This window comes from Chaetodon auriga, chromosome 8 (assembly GCF_051107435.1).
Source record: "Chaetodon auriga isolate fChaAug3 chromosome 8, fChaAug3.hap1, whole genome shotgun sequence".
NCBI lineage: Eukaryota > Metazoa > Chordata > Actinopteri > Chaetodontiformes > Chaetodontidae > Chaetodon > Chaetodon auriga.
In genome coordinates this window covers 27,251,191-27,270,934 of record NC_135081.1, presented here as the reverse complement: position 1 = coordinate 27,270,934, position 19,744 = coordinate 27,251,191, and the positions used below count along the sequence as shown (strand labels likewise).

Below are 19,744 nucleotides of genomic sequence, written 5' to 3'. Positions count from 1 at the left end.
AGTTTAACCTGTAACGCTGCATCATATTTCAAGGAAGGAGGCTTTGAGTGTAAAATCATAAAAATCACACATAAGAAGTATGAAGTTACATAAAAGGACGTATAAGTACCTCAATATTGTATGAACTTGCTGACTTGACTTCATTTCCACCACTGGTTGAAGTGGTCACATGTGACTGTGACGTGTCATCAAAATTTACACAAATCTGTAAAGGTCAGGTGAGATAATTACCTGGAGCAGGTAAACCAATCACAGGTAACAACACTGTTGGAGTGTCAGAGCCAAACATCTTTGGATTGAGAATATTTTTCTTAATTTTCCCCAAACCTGCAGGAAAACATCGGAATTAACCTGGTAAACCTTCATTTTCAGCGTTTTTACCAAACGATAAAGCAGTTTAAGCAGAAATGAAGCAGCTCCGTCTCCGTGCAGGTGTTGTCTGATCTCAATCGACAGTCATGTCATGAATGAACAGATTCAAAAGAGTGAAAAACTAAAACCTCAACTTTACTCAGGTCAGCGGTGACGTTTAGGGGTAAAAGGAGCTAAAATGCAGCTCTGCATCAATGCCGTCGCTGTGAGGATCGAGTATCTGGAAAGCCTTGATAATCTTCAGCTGAGACAATCCAGCTCAACACACACACACACACACACACACACACACACACACCTCTTTATTCATCATCTATATTTATTATAATTGGAGCGTTTCACAGGACGACGTACCCTTCAAAGCATCTGAAGCCATTTTGTCTTTGCTCACTGAACAGAATTGCCGGGCTGCACCGCTGGGAGGCAGCTCACAAAGGTGGACAGATCTGGACGGACGCCCACTTTTTCTTGGCACTGACCACGATCGGATCCAAAGACACACACATCCTCTGTCCTAGCGACCGGTTGCAAACACGTTTCCCTCCAAAATCACACAGAATGGCCTACTAGGGGCGCATTCCTGCATACCAATGACGATTCTGAGGAACTTGTGAAAGGAGCAGCACCCGAGTTCCTAGACCTTGGACGTGCACCAAAACCCGCCATTTCCCACTCTGGACGCCCCCTGCCACTGGCCCTTGTGTACTTGTCCATCAAATCGTTGTGGCTGAAAGTGCGGCCCGTCCATTTTTTAATGATCTCAACCGATCCAACATTAAAGTCACAGCGACGCCATCTTGGAGTCCCGTCGCTCTCAGGATGGGATGCAGCGAACAGCCATTTTGTGCTTTATGTCAAAAGGAAGCCACACCCTGACTCCATAAGAGCAGCTCCTTTCTGTCCTTTCAGGACGCTCTGCACGTGGACGTTTTCTTTTTTTCTCAGGGATCTGACAAACCTTTGAGTGCGAACAGCTATAACTTAGACTGTGATCCAACATGGCTGCAAATGACAGCCTGGTTGTACGCCGTCACTCCAGCTTGCTCTAGTGTGCTTAACATTGACATTCAGTTCATTAAGGCCTATAGTGCTTGGCTAATGCAACTTGCCTCTTGGCAGCATGACAAAAACTGTGAATCAGATTATGAGGGCCATAACGCCGCCAAGAAACACTGAGGGCGAGGGGAGTTGTCACAGAGGACCGGCGCTCGCTCTCTGGATGTTAACGCCTGGGACATAATGTAATTGCAGCCTGCCCTGGTTAATAAGGGCACTGTAATATTTGCATGGAGCTGCTGTTTATGTGTACTACGGCTCATTTCAACGCGCAGTGCAGCTGTAAACAAGGGGAGAGCGGCTTGTAAAGCCTCTGCCGCTACACACCGAGGATGCAGACACCCAAGGGGGTGCGTCGGAGCTGCGTTAAAAACCTCTTTCATTGAATTACACGAGACTTCATAAAAGAGGGGAATGAATGAAAAGAGCTGCGTGATCAACCTGTACTGTAAAGGGTTACATTTCATTTGTTTTACAGTGGGATTACCCTCTTTTACATGACAATGCTAATGAATTGTGAGGGGCCCATATGTCGGTGTTGGCGCATTTGCCATATGTGGTGTCAGACAGCAAATCACGCAGTGCTCTGCACAGCACACGGTGGCCTGCACGACACCGGTGCTGCACGCAGACCGGCACAATCCGCACTGTTTCTGTGTCTTTGTTTACTCACATTTGGAACGACTGAAGCGTAATGGCATGTGTGTAGATGCATATTGGCTTATTACTCATCTATACGACAACAATGAGGTCAGGATTTCCGCTGGTGACTACGGAGAGCGTCTTCGCACTGATTAATTTCACATTAAAAGAGGACAGAGCTCGGCTGCCGAGCTCGATGCCAAACACTACAGAAAATAAACCCACATCCCTGATGGTGTTTAGAAAATTGTTAGATCTCTGGGGAATTGTGATAATCTTTTCATTTGGCTGTAACATAATGTTGGAACTGAACTGCAGTTGATTTCTCTGCAGACGTGACTGCCACAAAAAACAAAACATTTAAGGAGCTGCCAGCTATTGGGTATATTTAGATTTTTGTTTTTCAGTCAACTTCAATCTACACCCTGCCTCCCCGGATAGAAAGTTATTTACATTCATGTATTTCGTTGAATCCTATCATCACTGACTCACCAAGCTCGGCGATTTGCTCGGGGACACTCCGGCAGCACACGTGGCCGCTGAACCTACAACCTTTGCACTGATCGCTGGAGGATCCTGCCGCAGATCAAAGTGACAAAACATGCACCACAGCCGTTTTTCCATTGTTTTCAATGTAAACCTTTATTACTATTCCAACACAGTTTTCCATACAAAGGCACCAGCGGTGAACACTCAATCACAGCGGCTCGATTGCGTAACACAAACACTGCTGCTTATATAAAACAATAAGCTACACGAAGGCATAGCTGAATAGATATGTTTGATCTGCTTTTAAGGAAAAAGGAGATTTAGTGCAACCGATTTAATTATTTTAGACCACAATTCATGGTTTTCATGCTTCTGGACTGATATCAGAGGAGTGACTTTTTTTTGCTAAAGATTAAAAACATAATTTCAAGCTTATCCAGGCAGATAAGTAATTGTCTTGAGCACTGGGATGTGCATGATTATCAAAAGAATACATTTTCTAAATTAGGCCAAGATAGTCTCCCTTGAATCAATTGCAAAAGCACTGCATAGACATAGATTGTTTAAAGTAATATTTAAAAGATTTGCATAGATTATCAATCGTAATAAAAAATTTGCCACTTCCCGAAAATTAATATAGAATGAATTAGGCTGCGATAGTACTTGCTTTATTGCATTTGGATGTGTGTGTGTGTGTGTGTGTGTGTGTGAGTGTGTGTGTGTGTGTGTGTGTGTGTGTGTGTGTGTGTGTGTGTGTTAATGTCAAGGACAGGAAATTAAGGCAGTGTTTGAAGCCAATGTATTTGTCATGTCTCACCCAAAGATGTATCATTACAGCCAAGCAGGTAACTGCAGTGAACCAACGCGCTCAGCCTGCTGGGAAGGTTTTAATAGTGTGGTGTGTTCTGTATACACGCCGCCATGAGCCCTGCTCAGCTACTTCCTGCTGATCAAACACACGTCTGCCATCAGGAATATTAAACGTGTGAGTCCACATTTACTCAGACTGTGGCTCATGGCTGCACAGTCAAATCAAAGTCTGTTAAGGCTGCAAATATGAGATTCAGTACATATGAACCTGAGCTGTATTCTGTCATCTGTCACACACTCGCACACACTGTCATTTCTGTGTCAGTACATTAACAACGGGAAGGTGGGCTCCTCAAAAGCCATTTCTCAGCATGATGAAGGAACGTCTATAAGCTGGTAGCCCAAAAAATAAAAACTCCAGAGTGAGGATGAAAAGGGGTTCTGGCCAACCGCGTTTAAAGATGAAAAGAACGAACAAAAACAGTTGCATAGAGTATAAAGACGACAGCTCACTCCTTCGCCATTGTGTCAGCCGACACATGGAGCCGTCCAATCGCAGTGCAGTATTATTCACTGCTGCCGTGGGTCTCACATTCACGTGTCTTTGAGTCCTAGCAACTATAACGAAACAGAAATCAAACTAAACTTGGGCTACATCTCATCAAACATGACCTACGGTAAGTGAGGCCTACGTTAGCTGAAGACACGTTATACTGCGTCACCTTTAAGTAGTTTATAGGTACGAATGATTAGTACAAACTCGAGTGGCACAACCTCACAAACATGAAAACAAGGGTCATAATTTTGGAGCAGTTCATCCTCAAGCTGCTGATCTTTCAGAACCTCAGTCCCAGTCCATCATGATGTTTGCTCTGCTGAAACACCTCAAGGCGTTCACAGCCAGTCCCGCCTGACGGCTGGCTCCCACAATGCATCGCAGCAGCACCGAGGAGGTACAGAGAGCACAGAGTCACGGCAGGATTCACCGCTGAGTCAGACATCAGCGGCGGCGTCCTGGTTTAGTCCTGGCCGGAAGGAGGAGTCCCGCTATCCCTCCATCGTGTGCCGTTTTGGATCCCGCTGCACCAACAGTGTTCACCTGCAAAGAGAAAGACGACATGAAGACACAGCTTCAATTCCTCTGAGCGAGTGCAACACAGGCAGGCCAATCACGTGAATGCCAAAACAATTATCTGAGACGGTCGACTGAAATTTGGTGTATCAAAAGAAGGCTTGTCCTCGCTTTCCTTTACACATGAAAAATAACTTATGGGGCGTTTCACGTGTGTGCTGAATCCAAGCGCAGCTCCATGTACCGGCTGAAGGGATTGGGGCTGAAGTTGAAAGGCCTTAACGGGAGCCTGGTACGCTACGAGCTGCTAATACAAAGAGGAAGCATGTGACACACCCTAAGCTAGGCTGAGTTGGACTTCAGAAGGCCGTCAAACCCCCTTTTTTTGTCACATTTTTCAAGCAGCTCAGACAAGCAACTTAAAATCTTACAGTGGGTCACTGAGTGCAGAGTGAACCGATAACGCAGCCGTCCTGCTTAGCGACAGAAATCAACAACCATCGTGCTAATTAGCCGAGCTGTTAGTAAAAATCACGTTAGACTTGGCATTTTACATTACGCCGGTGCACTCAGCTCAGGAGGGGGGAGGGAGGGGGAGGGGGGAGTGGCTGACAGCGCAGGGTGGTGGTATAAAAGGCAGTTTCGGGTATTGGTGTCGCTTTGAGTTATTGGCATCATGGTCTTGTTTTGTTGAGAGGACTACAGTGAATAAGCTTGTTAATGGTAAATTTACAGCCCCAGCATGTGGCCTAATAAAACCAGGGGATAGAGGGGATGATGAGAATGATTGCGATTTTGTGTGTGTGTTCATGAGTGTGTGTGTGCGACGGGGATGGGGGGGGGGGGTACAGTCAGAGAAAGGGAGCGAGAAAAGTGGAAGGCGCCGGTAATTAAGAGTCTAAAAGAGTGTGAGAGAGGCGCACACCGCTCAAAGCAAACTTTGAGCCTGGATTCCTCACTTTTTATTTACGCTCCCCGACTCGAACCCCCGTCCCTCTTCACTCTCTCCCTCGCTCTTCACTCGTCTCCCCCTGCTGAATGAATAGCTATCACACTGCTACGGTGTCCCATCCAGCAACACCCCCTCCCCGTCCTGCAGCTCTGAATAGGGAGCCGAATTGAGCAAACAGTCAGGCTGTCAGCTCAATAGGAGGTCTGGCCATGAACTTGAAGTCCTTCCCAGGCCCCCAGCCTCACATTAGGGTGGGTGGGGTGGTGGTGGTTGGGGAGACAAGAGGGAGGAGGGGATGGTGGTGATGGGGGGTTGCAGCCAGACTTTTGGGGGGCCCCTACGTGCCAGTGTTGGGGGGACCCCTGCCACAGAGGTTCCCAAGGCTGGTGCTCTTGCTAGAGCAATGGGGGCAGGGTGCCCCAGCTGCCTGCTAACCCCCCCCCCCAGCACTCAGTCTGGGCAGGAGGGGTGCTGATGATGGGGTCTGTGCAGACGGGGCAGTGTCTGCTCCCCTGCCAAAGCTCCTCTAGACCCTCACACACACTCGCACTGAGACGCACGCACGAACACACAGATCCAGACACAAGCTGCCGGCCGTGCCCACCCCCTCATCTCCACTAGCTCCCAGCCCTCCCAGGCTTCTCATCATCTCATTAGCCAACGCCAGCCACTCCACTGTCTACTGTTTGCATTGTTTTGGGCTCTGCATAATTTACACAGTAAATTGAGAACGGCCCCGGCCCCCTTTGCTCAATCTACCACCTGTTTATGGAGGCCTGGCCGTGATTAGTGCGCTTTGGGTTTGACACAGTTACCGCAGCACCTCTCAGCAAAGCCAAGCGACGCCTCCGCCTTTAAAGGCTGCATCGTCAAAAATTTAAATGCAGAAAAAGCTTCGCGTGACCTAATTTGAGAGCTGCGATCACTTAAGGTTCAGTCTGTGTAAATATTGGAAATCAGTGTTGAATTTTAAGGAGAAGGAGGTTTAGATGGAAAGCCGTTTTTCAACTTCTTCAAAGATTTTCGGTCTTAAAGTTACCTTGAACCTTGGATGACGAGCTGCCTTCCAGTCTCCTTTTCCTCCCTCACCTTGACCCAGCAGGGGGGACCAGCGGTCTCTCTGTTAGCCCTTTGGTCAGGCACCCTACTGTAAGTTAGCATTAGCATTGTCTCTCCGACCTCCACACCACAGACACAAACAAAGGGAGGTCTCTCTGTTGCGAGGACAATGGCGTGCATTGTTTACCGGCTGCCTTACTTAATCAAGCCCAGCCGATGCTAATTGGTGTTTTGGTTTAAGCAGTTTTCAAAGTTGGGAGCTCCCCGGTTGGAATAATGCTGCACTATAACGAGCTCGCTCAGGGAGAACAATACTCGACTTGTCTGAGCACCGACTGCCCTCCAACACTGGCCACTCACACAAAGAGAGGCTTTCCAGTCCTGAGACGGTGCCTATCAAGGTCCTGCCTTCTCACTTCTCCGCCGTCTCTTCTTTATTATTTCGCCCTCTCTCTGCTTTGTGTTGGTTTTGTTGTGCGCTGCAGCGTCCCTGTGTGAGAATGTGAGTAGTGGCTCATGGATATCATCGCTTTCCACTCGACGGATGCGCCCACCTTGACATTTCTTCTGACCTCATTTAAGGAGATTTTTTAGAATGAGTCTAAAAGTCCTCACTGTTACAGCCAAAAAAAACATGATTCAGAAACACTCGGTTTATGTGTGTGACCAGAACGTAGTGCACACATCCCGGAGTGCTCAATTACACGAGTTCTGAATTGTGCCTCTGTATTGTCCAGAAGGCACGGCTTGCATCGTATCTCCAAAATGGCAGCCGCCGCCATGTCGGGGCACGCGTGTGAGGATGGCACGAGAATTCCCAAACGGGAAAGAAAACATGGCGCTTCGGAGGACAGATGCCCACTGAAAGCCTCCTGAGAGAGGCATTGAGAGCAGAGTGATTTAATGTGAACACACATACAACACACGCTCCGCCCACATCGACTCACCCTCCCCTCCACCCATCAGCGCATCTTGCGAATCGTGCAATTAGCAAAAATATCCGAGGTGATTAAAACGGAGGCTGTAGCCCGCTGGAGATGGGGAGCGAGGGCACGGGGAGGTGGAAGAGGAGAGGACGGAGGGTCGGCGTGGCGCCGGTGGAAGGATGCAGCATGGCGGGCGCAGTGGGTTTGGTGTGTTACCTGCACTGACTGGTCTTCCCACTTCCATTTCATGCCAGCGTTACTCTAAGATGGTGGCGCGGGCTGCGTCTCGCTGTACAGGAAAAAGGGGCAGTCTGCTGAGGATGGAGCGGAGGAGGAAGGGAGGAGGAGGAGGAGGGAAGAGGCGATGCAGAGGAGGGCGAGGAGAGAGGGAGGGCAGAATCAACAGCAACCCCTCCTCCTCCTTCTCTGTTTCTCAGTCTCCTTTTGCCAGCTTTCCTTCAGCGGCGTGGTGGTGGTGGTAGCCTGCACAGAAAACGGGGAAGGGAAAATCAGAGGGCAAGAGGGAAAATTTTAAGAACGTGGTTTATCCATCAAAACGCACATGTGTAGTTCACAGAAGCATACGAATGCAAGCCACGCACACACATGAATGCATGTATACACACACACACACACACACACACACCTTTTCATGTCTGTTCTCATGGTACAGTCTGCCCCTGAGCATGCAAATGACTTTCATTATGCAAATGCATGCAAATCAGATCCAACCATCTGAGAATCAAGGGTGGGAAAGAAAAAAAAACTCGACACAGAGATTGAATGAAAGAATGAAAGAGAAAAAGGGACAAGAGAAAAATCCTTTTGAGTGGCAGGAGGCGGTAAGTTAGGTAAACGCTCTGTGGAAAACAACAGCAGCCCAATTGGACAAACACGATTACCTTCTTTTATTGTGTCTACGACTTAATTTTTTAAAATTCAATTTGCTGCATCCCCGTCATTTTACAGGACACCGGGTTTTTTTTATTTATTTGATGCTGCTGCCTTTTGTAGCAAAGGCTGTCCTAATGTAAACACTCCGTTACTTAAATTCAAGGACGCTGATGATGCTCTACATTCCTGTCACCACGTACTTTGCATGTGAAAGCTGCATTTGAGCATTAGTGGAAATAATGCTGCGTTTTCAGCATGGGTAGAGCTGTAAACAGCTGCTCAGCACTGTTGACATTCACCAGTTAAGCTAACTTGAATTTGACGTAGCTCTGGTAAATCCGACTGTAGTGTTACTGAGCATTTCTTTGAGCCTGAACAGCTGACTCAAAGCCTGTGCTGCTCTCAATTCAAATAGTCTCTGACTGCAGCCATTCTTATAATAGGCATTTGTATGTGCATCAGTGCAAAACAATAAGCAGGACTAGCTTAAAGCAAGTCATTAGGTAGCTAAATGCTATTAGCACTAACGCTGGCCAGCCGCTGGGGATGTCAGATAAAAGGGGTTATTTTTAATTGCTTGAAATCAGCATCTGTCTTCACCAAAATCCTTCGAACAATTAGCAACACCTGCAAGTCTCAAACCAAAGTGACATAATGTAGCCAGCTTGCTAAGTTCAATATTCAGCAGGTGGAGTCTATATCTCGCAGGTTTAGCTGCATAGTTCATGAACCCTTCTATTCAAAGAAATCAACAAAGAAAGCTGACTAATCGGTGAACAGAGCACGCTGTCTGATTTTGCTAATACTCTGAGCCCAGCAGAAAGGATCCTCCATTAGCCAGCAGAGGAGGGAGCCAGCTTTTGTCTCTGGGTGTCAGTAGGGGATGGCTACGTCTGAAATTGGAATAAGGTGATAAAAACAGGGGTGACTTGGAGTGTGAGAGAGTTGGGGTGGGTAAGCAGGGAGGGGAAGGACTACAGGGGTGGGGTACTGCTGAATGGTGGCAAACCTCTCCTAATTGGCACTTGACATTTTTTTGCCATTGGCACTGGAGTGGGCCAGCTTTCAAGCCCTCTCTGGGTCCTTGTTGGAAAAGTGCCTTATGCAAATATGGCGAATGGGCTCTATTGTGAAGCCTCTGATATTAACAGCTCACGCAACAATGAAATTGTGTGCTTACTCTGGACTCGTAGGTGTGTGAGAGAGAGCTAGACAATGGCAGCGGGAGCAGCTTCAGTCTGAACAGACCCTCCATCGGATGCTTTGCCAAGTCATTTCACCAGAATGGGCTTTTTCTGAGGACCGAGGCTCTCGGTAAAAGCTTTATTAACGACTGAAACAAACAAATGCATGCACTGTTTTGCTCTGGCTCTGAGAGCGTCTCTGTTTATACTGCTGCCGAATGGCTCGATTTATTGTGGCTGAAAATACTGAAGGTATGGATAGAAAAGGCTTCGCTCTTTCTCCCTTTGAAAGATATTTCCCCTCTTAAAACATCACTGTCTCAGTTCTAAATGTGAAAATGTATTCATGCTTCAGTGCTGTGCCGCACTCCCTCTGATATTTCTTTCTTCCTCTGTGTGCCCGCATTGTTTACCCTTAACTCGCTCCCCTGGGTGAGCACAGCTCGAGATCTAAAGATATCTGCAGAATCCCTTTGGAGAAAACTTGGCAAATCAGTGAAGAAATGTTGCAAAACTGAGCTACATTTTCAAAAGCAGTAAAAATGATAAGAGGCCAGTGCTAGACAGCTAGGCCAAGCACACTCTCGACTAAAACTTCCAAGTTGACGGGGTCTGAAGCATTCTTGTCGTCTGAGAACACAAAGCAAATCTCATATTTATCTCCAGGCAAGTCAAAACCAACAAGGAGGCAAACAGAGCGACGGGTCAGACGACAGCAGTCACCCCCGTGTGGTCCGAGCGCAGTCAAAGTACACCTGTTACTGCTAAGTTGCCTAACTTAATCTCCTTTGTCTGGGGAGGCCCATTGACTTTTGCAACTGCCTGAGATACATTCATTTCTCTGTGAGCGTACGTGGGTGGAGGGAATGCCGATGTCGTAGAAAATAACAAGGTCTGGCCCTCTGCTCCGGCCCAACAGCGAAGCCATTTTCCAAACCCTGTTGGTGTGTTCCGTCGAGAGAAAGAGAGCCAGAGAAAAGGGGGCAAGAATCACTGGGTCTTATTCAGAAAACTGTCTGGCTGCTCGGACCCGGCGGGGGTGAAAGGGAGGCAAAGGGGCGCATTGTCCCTCAGTGACAAGTGGACTAGCTCTATTGACTGTAAAGTCTACTGGTGGGGGGGCAAGTAGGACCCCGGCCACAATGGCTGTTTTTCTATTTGACACTTGGAGTCTAAATCTGCTTGCCTAGTGCATGAAAGCTAAGACAAACCCACCACCCTCCTCCTCCTCCTCCTCCTCCTCCTCTTCTCTCCTTCTCCACCCTTTCTCTTCGCGCTCTCTTTCTATTTCAGACACTGCCAGGGGACACAGGAAAAGAGAGAGCAAAGGCCCTAAGGTGATTTTTAGGAACTCTCCCATCTCCGTGCCATTTTCAGGCAGGCAGAAGCTAAGACAGTCTCTGCTCTGTGGTCCCCGGTGTGAAGTGTTAGTGATATAACTGTGCCACACACAGAGCCAGCACAAAGCATTTGCACCATGACATGCGTCTCCCAGGGCACTGCTTAGGGTATAAACACAATCTGCCAAGACTTCAGTTCCCATTTAGCCCCAACACTATAACTGACACAAAAAGGAAGCAAAAAGAGAAAAGTTATCTTAACACTGCACAAAATCTGCCTGCATTGGACCTGTTACAAGTGCGCAAATGCAAAATACACCTGCACCAATACTCGAGTGCTTGGATATTAGTGAGGCACAATCGCTAACCTCGAATTTACAATAACAGATGAAAACCATGCCACGCTCGTAAGACTGCACTGTAACAAAGACACACAGGCAGCGGCGGTAGCAGCACAGTAGAGAGGGAACCAGGTACTACTTTGCCATCCAAGAAGGTGACATCTCCGGCTGTCACTTCCTGTCAAGGCCCTCGTTCCTCTCTCTTGCTAGCTGAGCCCAGAGCTCAAATGTCACACTCAGCACCTGCAATGCAGCAGGCAGGCACATACATCTGCAGGGCTCGACGAGATTGACATTGTGAGGTGAGGTTGCCACGCAAGCTTTCAGGAATTTCACTTTGGCCCTGCACAACTGTTTAGAATTTGTACCACGTCAAGCTGAATATATCCGAACTGGAGGGCGACGTTTTAGCTGAGCCATGTTGAGACAGCAAAGCGCCGTGTGGACTATGTATTACATTTGGGGTTCACTGCTAGCCTTGTAGCTCCAAAGCCACGAGACCTTGGGAACAATCCTCAGTGGCCCCTCTCAGCAGGAGTGACCCTGTGGCTTTGATGGGCAGAAAAGAAATCACACCTTCAATCAGCCATCAGAGGCCTTGAGGTTGAAGATCTGATTGACCAATTACTCCTCACCATGAGCCTGGGCAGAGAACCTTCAGGCTGAGATTGTTCTCCCTCTCTCGCACATGGATCTCGTCACTGGGGGCACTTTCTGCTTGATTGCCCCTGGACCACTCCCCCCTCTGAGCCTTGCACGCACACACAGCAGCATTCAGCGAGATCCCATCAGGCCTTTCCACATGGTAGCACCTCATGCAATGGAGGCTTTGCCACGGCCCATTCACAACCAAGCCAACTGTCACGTCAAATCAAACAACGGCCGGGACCCCAAATCAAACATCTTTTCATGCAAAAGGGAGAAAGGAGTAGGTGGGAAGGAGGAAAAAAAATCAACAACGGCCAACTTAACAAAATTGGCCTCAAACAAATTCTTGTCTGTTCGCTTAGGTGCCGGCGGGGAGTTGGGAGCCCGGATTAACTCGGAGGGAGCATTCTTAACTCGCACAATCCCATCCAAGTCAGAACATATGTATAATTCATAGCACCGTATGCAGCTCCTATGATATGAAAGGCCCAAATTCTTTTCATATTGCATGTTCTCTTGATGCCAAAGATGCAAGCAGCAAAGCTGAAATTCATGGAGCCAAGTGAATGGAGCACTGACCAGAGTGGCTAGCAAACTGATTAGCTAACAGTGACTTGTTAAACCACTTGTCAAAGTCCACCAGCTTTGGTGAATCAGTGTGGGTCTTTTTCAGCGAGCCCGTCACTCCTGGTCATGTGATACTATGGCTAAGCCCCTGCATGCAGCCCCCCACACAAGGATCATGGGGCTTATTAGATTAAAAGTGATCCTGTTGCACCAACCGTACTGCTATGGATCACTGCCACTGGCTGCAGGGAGCTGTAGGGGATACGTGCAGCAATGTCCCATTTAGGTCTACATCTCTACCAGCGTTATTCCTCATTTCTAAATGATCGAAAACATGGACAGAGCCTCGGTGAAGTCAGGTTTATCTCAAGGCCTCGTGGTGTGGCTCTTTCTCGCCTACATGCACTCTCACACATATAATCACGCACCGTACCTTTTGCTGCATTCCGCGTCCATCTCCTTTACACGTCGTCCATTTTCTTCTCTTTCGTTGCCTTTCTTGTGGCAGAGTTTGTGATTTTTTGGAAGGAGTCGCGTTTGGGGTCTTGATGCCTTTTCAGGAGCGTAATGGGATTCTTGTTACTTTCGGTTATCTAGCTTTATGAAGAATGTACATCACTCATACAGCTAGATAACCAAAGATAACAACCAACCCCTAAGGCTACCCATCCTCTCAAGCCGCAGGCGAAGTAACATGGGCCGAGTTCTGACCTATAAGCAGAGGAGAAAGTTATTACTAAAAACATTATTATATGTCTCCATGCCTTTGATTTCACAGGGTTGAAATGATTACGGACCAACTTAGGAAGGAGTTAAAATTCACGCCAAAAATTAGTCTGGAAATCTAAAAAGATCCAACGGCAGTTGACGCCAAGTCCGAACAAAGACGTTACTCTTCTGGCTCGGGGCCTTTTTCCTCGCTCAACCTACAGCGGCCCTTAAATGTCCTGACCCTTCATTTTGTGATGTCACTAAGAGGCCCCTTGCCCCGCCTCTAACCGCCTCGGCCAATCAGACACCTCCTTTTGTGCAAAGAAAGCTTTGATTGGCCTGTGAGCAGTGCCTCTATATCAAAAAACTCTCTAAAGTCAAACAATCAGTGAGAGGCAAATAAAAAAATGTACGCAACTTGTCGAACCAGTCCAAACCGGCTATTGCACCAAGCTTCCCTTCTCCGGCCCAGCGCCCATCCCTATGGCGCACCCGCCTTACCCGCTGACTGGCTCCATAGGAGGGTGATGGCTTCAAACGCCGCCCCCCACCACGGCCCAAATTCATTTTTAAATTAAAAGATCCTGGCTGTTTGACTACAAAAGAAACTGGTTTGTCTTCATTTACATTATCTGATGTCAAAGCAGTTGGCCGGCGCTCAAGGTTGGCGTCAAAGCGAAGATAGAAGGGTTTAAGATGTACATACACACACGTAAAGAAAAAACATCTGTGCATATACATTAATAACAGCAACGCAATACAAAAACACCCACTCAGACTCAGCGGAGCATGAAGTACACATAGCAGACAAATCCTTTCACACCCAAATATTGTACGTCCACAAAAACACCCAAAAATAAAGCTAAACACACACTTCTTCACATACAGCCGTATAGACAATGCTGCAGCACACACACTCCTCTCACATGCCGTGGTGGCACATGGCACAAGGCCCCTTCTAATTAAAGCTGCTCTGTGTGCCCAGATCCCTGTTGTGGCAGACTCCTCCCCCACCAACGCCACCGCCAAGTAAAGCTCGACTGGCTGAAAGCAGAGAGGGAGATGGAGAGATACCGAGAGAGAATGAGAGAGAGAGAGTGACAGAGGAGGGCGAGGCGCAGAATATTCTCGGCCTCCATCGCACACACCCAAACCTGGACACTCCAACACGACTTGACTGGCAACACGCAGGCGTTAGCAGAGACGGCTACATCCCTGTTAGCTAACAACAGATCCCACTGGCATTGTTCTCCCTCCAGGTTACAATAACCAGATGGCCCTCTTCTTCTTCTACTGTCCGAATGTGTGTCAGTTTTTAAAAGCAGGTTCTGTTGACGTTCAGGAGGCGATCACGGTAACAAGGATCTTCGTCAAGGTGCTTTGTTTCAATCCACAAGGACAAAGCGAGGCCCTTTAAGTGCTGAAACATGCCTCAGCCCTCAGAATGATGCTGCACTGGATCATGCACACACACACACACACACACACACACACACACACACACACACACTCACACACCTAATGTGTGAACTTGAACATGTTCAGATTCTTAATTACGGACAGTATCAGATATTAAGTGTGAATGCAAAAACACACACACAGATAAGTGCAATCACACACACACACACACACACACTGAGCTGTAGCTAAATGTAAAAAATATGTTTACATCAGAAAGAGCTCAGTCTGATGGAGAGGTAATTTACATAATTCATATTTTTTTTGCAAAAGATAAAATAATAAAAGACACATTTTCACAAGTCCTATTAAAAATGAGCCTGGTTACATAATGATCACACTTCAGTGTTATTTCAAGTGTTTCAGCCACAATAATAAACTACAACTATTTGAAAATAGCTACATAATTTCCTTTTGAAAATCCTAAAAAATGTTTTAGTTTATTCGCGAACCTGTGATTCTCTTTGGTGTCTGAACTCCTCACTAATGCCTCTCAGATTATTTTGCGTGGGACTGATGCAACATGAACACTTTCAGCAGCAGACGATGCTGTGAGCTTTTTGACTCCTTTTTGCATCACATATATTTTCAAGATTTCCACGCTGGATAAAGAGAAAGATAATATATGCAGATTGCACTTGTTTCCCCATTACCATTAATAGTGCCTTCATTAACACTGGCTTATTCGCGGCTGTGCTGCTGTTATATAATTCTAATAAACTGGTAGCATTTCAGTATTTGTCTGGAGGGTTTTCAGCGCCACGATGTTCGTCTTTAACAATGCATTTCACTCCTGAAATTATTCACGCTGTGACTTCACAGAATGAAGTTTGTGGACATTTTAAAGTGCCTCTTTTCAGCCAAAGTTTAAACCAGAAGCCTCACGGTGTCACACTGACGGCGGCCTCTTTTCTTCGACTCGTCTGAGCTCAGATAAAATCCAAAAATACCTTTAAGGCATCAGTGGAGCGCCAGGTTCTTTCTTTTAAACTAACCTAATGAGGCTGTGCCATTGGCCAGACGCACATGACGTCAACAAATCCGGCGCCTCTAATTGGAAATAATTTATGCGAAAGTGCTGCGCTGATTAGCAAGAAATTGATTCCTATTAGAAAATCTCATTGGTTATCATCTGATTAAAACCACGTGGAAAAAACATTTCCTTTTACGCCATTTTATGACACAGGTTGAAGTCAGGCGGAATGCTGCATTTTGAGGAAACAAAGGTAATTACGCACGAGTTTTACGCACGACATAAAGTCTTTTACGCACACGTCAAAGCGATGTTTCCAGGTGGATACGAGTATTTCTGAATTTAGCAGAATGGAAGGGCATACTGAGGTGACGGTGTGGGCCTGCTGGCAGACACACTCGAGATGTGTGTGTCTGATGAACACACACACCAAGCGTTCACAGCCACAGTGTGGTGTGTGGAGCTGAAAATTACAGTTTGTAGAAATCAGTTAATTCATTTTCCACACGTCCTGCATCCAATGAAGCCACGGCTGAACAAAACACCCCTGATGCTGTCTGAATTTTACAAAATAACGTCATCATTTCTGTCATGGTGTTACGTTGGGCTGTGGCTGTTTTCACCATATTCGCGTTTAAATATTTAATTCATATTTGCGGTTTAGAAACCATCTTCTTACATATAATAAATACTGTTCTGCCTCAAAACTGTAATTATATATAACTTTACTGTAACTTAACTATACACCTCTGACTAAAGAGCATCATATATATCGGTTATTACTTCCTCACATATGAAATATATTAATCCCTAAAACTACCCAAAATGCCCAACTTGACTACGGAAGCCTGTGTGATGTGGCAGTGAGAGCGGGTAGCCAGTATTACCTACAGTAAGCCACGTGTTGTGAGGCCGCTGAATGTCTCTCCAGGGATCCCTGGAAAAAAGAGACGATCATTTTATTCTTCAAATGGACTCTACAGCACGGAGGAGCCAAATTACCCCATTTCACATACTAAAGCCTCCGATCAAACATAAAGACAATCAGCAAACTGCATGTTGCTCCCACAGTGAAAAATGTAATAAAAGACAGTGCTGATGGGCGTGAAAAGGTGCAGACTTGAGTCGTGTGGACGGTGTGATGTTCCAGCAGCTCGTGTATTATCAATGCACATTTCTGCTGCTGCTGCTGTCATCATAACAAAATGCACAAGCTGCCGCCTTTACGCTGGAACACAAAAGAACATGGTCAGTGACTGTCGCAAAATTATTACCCTAAAATACACTGCAACGGCACACACAACTTTGTCTCCGTGTGTGTGTGCAGTGCGTGCAGTGTGTGGTGCAACTAGTTCAATCAATCAAAGAATAAAGAACGGGAATTTGTCTAACCTAAATTTTAAAAATCTAATTCCAAATTTCCAGTTTTAAGATAAACATTTTTGTCAGCGTTCGTGTCCAGATTCACGCACTGCCTCTGCTCACGCATTGACCCCTGCATACACATTAATACTATAATATTCGTCATGTGAAACGTTGCATAATCTCATTTTTTTTTTTCTTCTTCAAACCTCTCTCAAAGCTCCACAGGCACAGTTTTGTCCCCCGGTGTGTCCGAGGGGCGCACACGTGTTCTCGGCACAGGCCTCGTACTCGGCGCACACGTGTGGACTGGATATTTGGCCTTGTGATCCCTTTATCCGCCAGCTATGGGTGTGAACGCCACCACTTTGTCTTATTACGCATGCATTGCAGGCCTGTCTGCTGGTAATCCTCATATCTAAGCCACATGGCCACACAGAGTCCTGCAAGGGCTTAATTTGGGGGAAAAGGGAGAGAGAAAAAAAGGATCCCTCTTTTTGTCCCCGGACCCTGGTCGTGTCTTACTGGATGGGGTTTTTGGTGCCATATGTTGCCTGACTCTGCCGCTCCCGCTGCCTCGGCGAGCAGAGCTGGAGAAGTGACCCTGCTAAGTGCCTGGAGGTGTGTATGAGAAATGGAATCAGGGCTGGAAGCGCCTTTTGGCCTTTGTGGCTCCCTGTGAATGGCGCATATGAAGCCTGCACACAATGCGTCACCGAGGCTGTGAAACAGGGGAGTTCTCCCTCAAAGCAGAGCCAAACCAAGTCTAATGACAAGTTGCTGTCTCACTGAAAATTTTCACCATTTAACCAAAGCGCAGGCTGGTTTCTGCATGTCCATCTGTGACCTTTCACTGGGCCCGGACACTATTCCACACTCCATGTACGACACGAATTAATTAGAATTATTCTGTCTGTTGAGCCTTTGATGCAGTTTGAAAATACAACATTAAATTAAAGATTAAATGTGCACATTTTGTGCTGGGCACCGTTTCCACCTCCTCGTATTCGCTCCCAGCAGCTGCCATTCTCAATGAAATATCACCTCCTACTTTACACTCCTCAGAGCGTCAAGACACGAAAAGAGACAGAAATAAGAAAAGGGATCTAATTTAGAGCTGAAGACCTGCTGCTCAAACACCCATCGCCCATTTTCGCCTGCTCCTGCCACATCCAGACTACACACGCATCCTGCTCCGTTATGTGTGCAGGTCGGCGACGCACACTGCGCGGATGCAAACGCGTTTTCCTCCGTTTTTTAGCCGCTGTTCCGCACCTGCCTTCGCATGCCCCCCTTGCAGAAAACACAGCTTATACTTCATACTCACGCCGTCGTCTGCGAGTCGCTGCGGTGTCCGCTCTCCAAAACCGAGAAGCGAGCAGCTCGAGAGATGGAGACCAACTGAGCTGCCGGAGGCTGGACCGCTCAGTCTTCATGGCTGCGGCTGGCCGTGACGTCTCTCTGGCTCCATCCACTCAGCTTCCCTCGGACGGGTTTTCCCCCTGTTTTATTATCATCCCCATTATTTCCCGCGGAGGTGGATCTCGCCTCCCCCCCTCCTGCCCGCGCCGTGCCTCGCACTCGCCATTCCTCTCGTCAGATGCAATATGAACTTAAAACATGCCTGCTCTAAAAACATATACCGCCACCAAGGCCCTCCCCTTTATGACACGATGCAGGTCTGTTTTTGTCTCCACCCTCCACAATATGAAAGCAGACGTGGTCGTGAATAAGCGTCGATGCTCAACTTCTCTGCTTTTATGGCTCAAAATCCTGGAAACTATTCATCTGAATTCACCTTGGACTTCTTCGTTTTATTTTATATTTCAGGCTGAAGCAAACAGAATTCTGAAAACACTAACGTCCACTCTCTTGTAACGTAAAATCTCACGGCCAGATTCATAATTAATTCCCTAATTACGCGTAAACGGGCACCATAAGCGCCTCCACACACGCAGCATCCTCTCCGCCGCCTCTGCTGTGGGTCTATTCGGGAGTTTCACGTATCAAGTGTGTCGTTTTGAGCCCCGTTTTGGCCCATGTGGGATTATAAAAAGTTTCGTGTAATCTTGTCTGGCTACTAGTATTCGTTTGACACAAAGCCCCCGGCGGAGACTGCGGCCTCCGCTCATGCGCCTGGATCAAGTGCGCACATCCACTATTCTCATTGTCTGCGTCTTTGATACAGAGGAGTCCAGGAATGTGACCAGGGGGTGAAGACCGTGCAAATCAGCTTTTACTGTCAACGCCGAGCCCAGAGCCCGCAGACAAGAGCCAAGAAAGGGGGTCTGGGTCACTTGATTATCATAATAATCAGATCGCGGGGATAAAAATCTCCTTTGAATAAATTACTGGTTCAATAGGAGGCGCGACTGCCAAAGAGACAACTTTGTCAGCCCCGGGTTTGTTGTCGGGGGGTTCTCTCTGCCTACCAATGTCCCGGGCTCCCCTTTTCTTTCTCTCCAAATTTTGGACGCTTTCCTGGAGATCAAACTCTAAATACGGCTACTGTTTCTCTCCACCCTCCTCTCGCCCTCGCCGATGCCTGGTTACCGAGTCCAGGCAGGCAGGCAGGCCTCGAGCTCCTCTTGGGAAAGCGGAGTGGTTGGTGGTGGCTAATGGGCTAAGGACCGGGCACAATAGGCTGGGTGCACCATCCAGCCACCCCTCCCCTCCTCAGCCCTCTCACCTCTCCTCCTCCCCCCATCATCCCTCTCTCTTATTCCGTCGGCTGCATGGGAACCCGGGCACCGAGGTGGACCAGGGGGCGCTCCGCATTGTGGTGGCACATCCCAAGTTCATTAGCACCCATCAGGCCATTTCTGCAGGGCTTGGCGGTAAAACCCCCACCGCCCTCCAACACCACCCTCCTCTACTCCATCCAGTTT

General features: G+C 47.4%; 1 long non-coding RNA gene across 3 annotated transcripts; it reads right to left on the bottom strand.

Moving 5' to 3' along the window:
• Window positions 1-2,685: 2,685 nt before the first annotated feature.
• On the bottom strand, window positions 2,686-18,888 carry LOC143324233 (uncharacterized). Of its 3 annotated transcripts, XR_013077449.1 has the most exons (5): window positions 18,184-18,888; window positions 13,154-16,431; window positions 12,786-13,063; window positions 7,595-7,861; window positions 2,686-4,468 (listed from the first exon to the last, which is right to left on the bottom strand). It is a non-coding gene; the product is annotated as an uncharacterized LOC143324233 (long non-coding RNA). The 3 variants fall into 3 exon arrangements; XR_013077447.1 differs by having other exon boundaries at window positions 13,154-18,803; XR_013077448.1 differs by lacking the exon at window positions 13,154-16,431 and having other exon boundaries at window positions 18,184-18,745.
• Between the last annotated feature and the right edge of the window lie 856 nt (window positions 18,889-19,744).